Source organism: Nannospalax galili, unplaced genomic scaffold (genome assembly GCF_000622305.1).
Source record: "Nannospalax galili isolate Female #2095 unplaced genomic scaffold, S.galili_v1.0 scaffold1619, whole genome shotgun sequence".
NCBI lineage: Eukaryota > Metazoa > Chordata > Mammalia > Rodentia > Spalacidae > Nannospalax > Nannospalax galili.
Window position 1 is genome coordinate 84,802 of NW_008342739.1, and position 6,543 is coordinate 91,344.

Sequence of the window (6,543 nt, forward strand, 5' to 3'; positions counted from 1 at the left end):
CAAACACACACACACACACACACACACACACACACACACACACACACACACACAAAAGGGGCTAGAGAGATGGCTCAGCGGTTAATCTATCTGTAACTCCAGTTCCAGGGGAATCTGACGCTCTCTTCTGACCTCCATGGGCACTGCATGACATAGGTACATTTACAAACATGCAGGCAATATACACACAAAATAAAAATTAAAGTAATAAATATGTAAAAAAAGAATGTGTGGTTAACTCATTATTGTATAATTCTTACATCATTGATAATTGAATGAAAGCAATCTAGTCAGATTTATACATTTATTAAAACTCATTCTGTATCCAGAATTATTCAATTTCTAACAATCTTCCTTTAAAAACAAAATTGCCAACGTAAAATATTTTGTTTAAAATTTCAACTGGTTATAAGATTTTTAAAAGCCCTCTCTCCCACTCTCCCTATTTACTAACTTCACTTCCAGAGATAACTGGTTAGAGTTTATGGTTCTGTCCTGAAACTTTGATTTGTCATATACATACACACTCAAAAGAAGGGTAACACTGTATGTGTTAGATTTAGGAGAGCAGAAATAGGAAGGTGAAAGTTAAAAAATAAGAACCAGAGCTAGACCTGCAACAGGCTAGGAATATGTCTTCTTTTAGTAGAAGCCAGAGTGAGGGGTAGAGGCTACAGGGAAACCTAGCATCTACAAACTAGCCAAGGGACCTTGAGGTTTTTATGAGAACTATCAAACACAGCTGCAACTTGCAAGAGTTGACTCAGTGCCAGGGTCTACTTTCCTTGAGTGGCTGAGGGTCTTCTTCCTAAGATGATTTTTTTCAGGCATGGGAGGCCGGTTACCTACAGCACTAAAGCAGAAATGGTGGGCTCCTTAAACAGTCTCTCTCAGTCCAGGTTATGACCAGTTGAAAAGGCTTGCCTGCCAATTTAGGACCAGTTGACTACTTTGAGGAATTTGTCTTATGAGTTCCTTTAATGAAGTTTATGGCTCTTCTGCAATTTACACACTCTATCAGTATGGTTCTTCTAAAATTTTCTCAGTATTTCAAAACTGAATGCATCAATTTATCAAATCCTAAAATATTACTATAATTTTAACTATTTCCTTATTGCTGGGTAGAGTGCATTCCCTATTTTCCACTATTTAAAACATTATATCAATTAATAGCTTTTTTCCCTCCTACCAGATTATCTGCAAGGTAAATTCTAGAAATCCAGCAAATCTTTCAAATTGTGTTTTGGTAGAAGATGAAGAGGGGCTGTACTGGTGCATCAACGTTAAATCAATACTATTAGGTGTGAACTGATCTATTCATTCCAGCTCTAATGGTCACAATTGTGTCCTGTCTGCGGGGCTGCAAAATCCTTCCTGGAAGCGTCTTAAAGCTCCCAGATGTAAGCATTCAGAAGCATTTGGGTAGGAAGACACTTCCTGGCCCCCCTAAAGGCAAGTGACAGCACTGAATTCCTACGACAATAGGTAATTATGATGCAAAATGATCCTTCGTGGGAGGGAGATTCCCTTGTATTTATTTCTCAAGTTTAATTTACTCCCATGTTTAATTCAACACGAGGTAAATAAACACTTTCAGTTTGTGGCTGGATTAGGTCTGACTGGTGCTCGAGGCTGGACTCCCAGAACACGCGTGGGAGAGCCGCAGAGCCGGCGGGGAGGGGGTTGTTTTTGTCCTCCGACTCCGCAGTTGTTTACGCCGGGAGAGGGGGAAGACGCGAACGCACTCCGGCAGCTCCGGCCCACAGGAGGCCGCTCCGCAAGTTCCGCCTGGTGAGGACGCAGGCAGCGGTGGTGGATGCTCGGAGGACGCAGCCGGACGGGGCGGGGCCTGGGCCAGTCGGGGCGGGGCCAGGGGCGGGCCTTCCGGGCCATAAGCGGAAGTGGGCGAATTTGAATCGCGCGAGCCGTTGGATGGGGCTGCGCCGGGTGGGCGTATTACTAAATCGCTACGGCGGACGCGGGGAGCGACGGCTGCTGTGCGACTCCTGCTCCACGCACCTGGTGAGCAGCGGGCGGGGAGGGACGCGGGGCCCAGGGCCCGGCGGCGGGGCTGGAGGCGCGGGGCGGAGCTCGTGGAGCCCCTCGGGGGGCGGACGCGGGCGCAGGCGCTCGTCCAGCCGGACCGAGCCCTGCAGCCGGCCCGGAGCGGCCGCGGACGGACGCCGCCCGAGGCTCGGGTCAGCCGGGTTGATAGTCCCGCGCAGCCTGCGTGCGGGGGTCCGCGGGGCCTTGGGGCGCAGCCTGGTCCCAGGCCGCCCTTTATTAAAGGTGGTGCGGGCGGGGTGCCCGGCTGGTCCTCACCCTGGACCGCAGGGAAGTGACAGTCTTTGAAGTGCCTGGTGGGGATTGAAAGTGAAATCCGAGCATCCTTTGTGTTTAAGGCTGGGCCGTGTTCCTTTCACGCTTGGCTTTGCTCCTATACCGCAAAACCCCTGAGCCCCTTGCTCTTTTCGACGGGCTGGGTAACTGTGTCGACTCCTGGGTCTCAGTTTGCAAACAATGGGGATAAGGTTCGCCTAGGTCCTCGGTGCTGCCTTCCCAGCCCTCGCCTTTCATTGGCCGGTTGGGTTATTATGGAGTCACTTCGGAGCGTGCATCAGAAGTTGGATGGTCTGCGTTTTTGTTGGCGCTTTCCTTTTCAGCGTTAATGAGGAACGTAGCTCTCACGAGCCGCGTCTGAAGTTACACCGCTTTGCATCGTGTACGTGTGTATGAAAGACGAACTTTTGGAACTTGACACTTGCTTTGAAGTTTCGTAGAAAAGCCTTGTTGAAAACTGTCAGGCTGCTTTTGTGCTTTATAGAAAAAAAAAAGATACAGAGAGATCTTTCCGAGGTCCTAGCACCACAGTGTTGTACCGTATAATTTCATCCCTTTTAGATTCCTTTCTGCATCCTACTTTGCTTTTCCCCACCCGGACTCTCCCTTGGGTTTTGCTTTACCTGTGTCAGGAAGTGTCTCTATTTCGTGCAGGCTCCCTTGGGGCTTGTTAAAGGCTGACGCCAGTACTCAAACCTCAGCTTCTAAGTCAGTAGGGCTGGATGATGGAGTTGAATAATCGCATTTTGATGGACAAGTTCCAGAACTCGACTTGAGGTTGAAAACCTGGTCTTTCCTAGAAAAGCCTGGTAATATATTGGTGGAGGACTTAGGACTGGAACCAGATTTCCTTGTTTGGAATTTCATCTCTTCTACCTCATAGCTGTGTGACCTTGGCTGGGGAAGCTGTTTAACCTCTGTGTGGAGTCTTTTAAAAAGTAATGGGGATAATGCCCTCCTTCCTTGTGGGATTATTGTGAGGATTAAATGAACCCACACACGTAAAGACCTTAGAAATGATACGTGGAAAATGATACATATGCCTAATATTTAGCTACTAACCCTACTACAATCATATATTCCTTATTAATTTTCTACAGTATGTTTGAAGTGCCCACAGCTTTCGGATAAATTCTTACACAACTAATAACAGAGAACTAAGATCCGAAACTAGATTTAACTGAATGTTTTATTTGTTTAGGCGTGTGTGCCCATGTGTACACACATGCCATCTTGCTAGCCCTTAAAAATTTTTTGAGTAGTACTTCCTGCCTCCTGCAGTCTCCAACTGCTATTTCATAAAAATCTCTAATGGCTTCCTTTTTTCCTGCAATATAGGAGTCAAATCTAAGCTTTTTTCTGTTTTCTTTTTTTTTTTTAAACCCTTCGCAGGCTGTTTGCAAACAGTCTTTTTTCAAATTCTGTTTTCAAATGATGTATAGTTTGTAAGCATCACAAATATGGGAAAGAAGTATTGAAATCACAAGCCCAGAAGAAATTTCAAGTAAGGAAAAAAAAGACCCATATTTGCTAATATCCGTGGAATTCTAAATGCTTTCTACATATTTTCTCACTTAAGTCTCATAGCCATTTTTATTATCCCCATGTTAACATGCAGAAACTGAGGTACCAAAAATATTTAAGTAGTGCTACTTTGTGCATTTATGTGCAAATTTTATTTTATTTTTATTTTTGAGAGTCTCACTGTGTTGCCCTGACTGGCACCTGAGATCTTCCCTGCCTCAGCCTGTGATTAAAGCCACCGTGCCCAGTATCAAGTTTTTGTTTAAATACCTGTTTTCAGTTCTTTTGTGTATGTTCTTAGAATTGCCGAGTAATGCTATAGTTCAGTGTGTTGAGAAACTGCTGTACTGAGGCTTTATTTATTAAGGTCTATGCTGTCCATTTTCTATGATTATGTTTTCTCTCCATAATATTTTTTGATGCACAGAAATTTTAGATCTTGATGAAATCCAATTTATCTTGAAGATTTCCCCATATATTTCCTTCTAGCACTTTTGTATTTTGGCTTTTAAATCTTTGACTCATTTTGAGTTCTTATGTATATGGAATGAGGTTGGGATCTAATTTCTTTCTTTCTATGTAGCTTTCCAGTGGTCTCAACACCAGTTGTTTAAGAGTGTGTACATTCCCCTTTGAATAGCCTTGGAAACTTCATTTTTTCATAACCACAAATGTTCTGAATTCTTCTTTTCCACTGATTTATATTTTTATCCATATGTTGGTACCACACCATTTTGATTTATTATGGCTTTGTAATAAATTTTGATAGTGGAAGTGTGACTGCTTCACCTTTTTTATTTTGGGAGACTTGGTTTTCTTTGTATGTGTACAATTTTCATGTCTTCTGTTTCTACCTCTGAGGTATGAGGATTATTTTGGTTATTCGGGGTCTCTGAATTTTAGGATGTGCTTTTCTACTGCTGCAAAAGACCAAAAGCATTGCGTTGTCTATAAATTGTTTTAGGGTGTATTTCCCTCTTTAAGACTGAAGTCTCAGTCTCTCTGGATTTGTGGAATGAGGAAACTGTGATGGTCAGTCTTGACGGTTAATTCTGATTGTCAACATTTCTATTGTTTTCTCACAAATACCAAATCTTAGTGCATTGCCTTGGTTTGGGATGACTTTGAGAAAGATAGGTGCCCATAGGATTGCAAATATTTATTGAAAATGGTTGTGTCTGTACACCAAGGGAAATGGTTTGATTCTGTTCTTCTTGTTTGCTGTTTCCTTATTTGGTTTGGGTATCGAGGTAAGCCTGGCTTCATAGAATGTGTTTGATAGTGTTCCTTCCTCTTCTATTTTATAGGCTATTTAGAAGAATATTCTTGTAAAAGTCTGGTGGAATTTGGCAATAAATCTGTCCAGTCCTGAGCTTTATTGGGAAACTATTACTGCTGTAATTTCATTGTTCATTAAAGGTGTGTTTTCATATTCTTGATTTCATTCTGGTAGATCATATGTGTCTAGGATATCCGTTTCTTTGAGATTTTTCCATCTTTTAGGATTATAGGTATGGTGGTTAATATTGTCAACTTGATGGGATCAGGAATTACCTAGGAGGCTAGCCTCTGTTTACACCTGTGAGGGGATTGTCTAGCTTAGGTTAGCATCTGGGCATGCCTTGAGGAATTATCTTCATTAGGATAATTGAGCTAGGCAGACATATTCCCAGAGCTGGGATCCTGGACTGAATTAACAGAGAAAGTGAGCTGAATAGCATTCATTCATCTCTGCTTCCCCATGGCAGATGCTATGCAACCAGCTCCTCAGGCTCCAGCTCCCTCAGGTTCCAGTTCTCTCAGGCTCTAGCTCCTCAGGCTCCAGTTCCCTCAGGCTCCAGCTCACAGGCTGCTCTTGCAGAGGACCAGGTTTGATTCCCAGCATCCACATGGCAGCTAACAACTGTCCATAACTCCAGTTCCAACACCCTCTTCTGACTCCATGGCATTGCATGACACGGGTGCACTTACACACATGCAGGCAATACACTTATTATTAGGGTTTCAAACAGCAGCAGCTCCCCCTGCTCCCCAACAGGGACCTATGGACTTTGGATTTTTGAAGACTGAAAAAGGGAACTGAGCTGATCACTTGGCCTTTGAAATCAAGGGAAGCATACTCTTCTAAGAAGCAACCTGCCTTTCCTCTGATCTCCAAAGACTAGGTGAGCAGATTCTGCCTGTTAACCAGAGATTTTAGGAGCTGTTTAGTACAGCAACTTTTCCCTTATCTTAAGAGGACAAAAAAGTAAACACTTCCTGACCCAGATCCTGGCTGGCAGACGGAACGGAGTCAGGTTTACAAACCCTGCTTTTCCTGCTTACCCCTGCTTGATTTTTCCCAAAAACTACCCACCCCTGCACCCTGAAGCCCCCGTATGTAAGCCCCAGCTCACAACCCATGGGCTGACATTTTCCCTAACCCGAGGGGAACGTATCCCATGCAAAATAAAGCTCTATCCACTTAGAGTTTTACCTGTGCCTGCTGCCTCCTCCTCCATTCACTTGTTCTCCACCAAATTTTTACTATCACTTATGCCCATAAATTTTTTAAAATTATTTAATAACGATATAATTAGAAGAAGCATTTCATTACAACAGCATTGACATATTCAATAACAATTTCCAGAGCTAAGATACATCTCTTTCAAAATTGGCTGTAAATTTTTAGGTTTATAG

At 43.4% G+C, this 6,543-nt stretch overlaps 1 protein-coding gene across 1 annotated transcript in view; it reads left to right on the top strand.

Annotated features, from left to right (window-relative positions):
• The first annotated feature begins 1,903 nt into the window (after positions 1-1,903).
• G2e3 (G2/M-phase specific E3 ubiquitin protein ligase) overlaps positions 1,904-6,543 on the top strand; it is a 65,039-nt gene continuing 60,399 nt past the window's right edge. The window contains exon 1 of the mRNA XM_029566289.1: positions 1,904-2,022. The gene's annotated coding sequence lies outside the window, so the exon portion shown is untranslated. The remainder of the gene's footprint in view (positions 2,023-6,543) is intronic.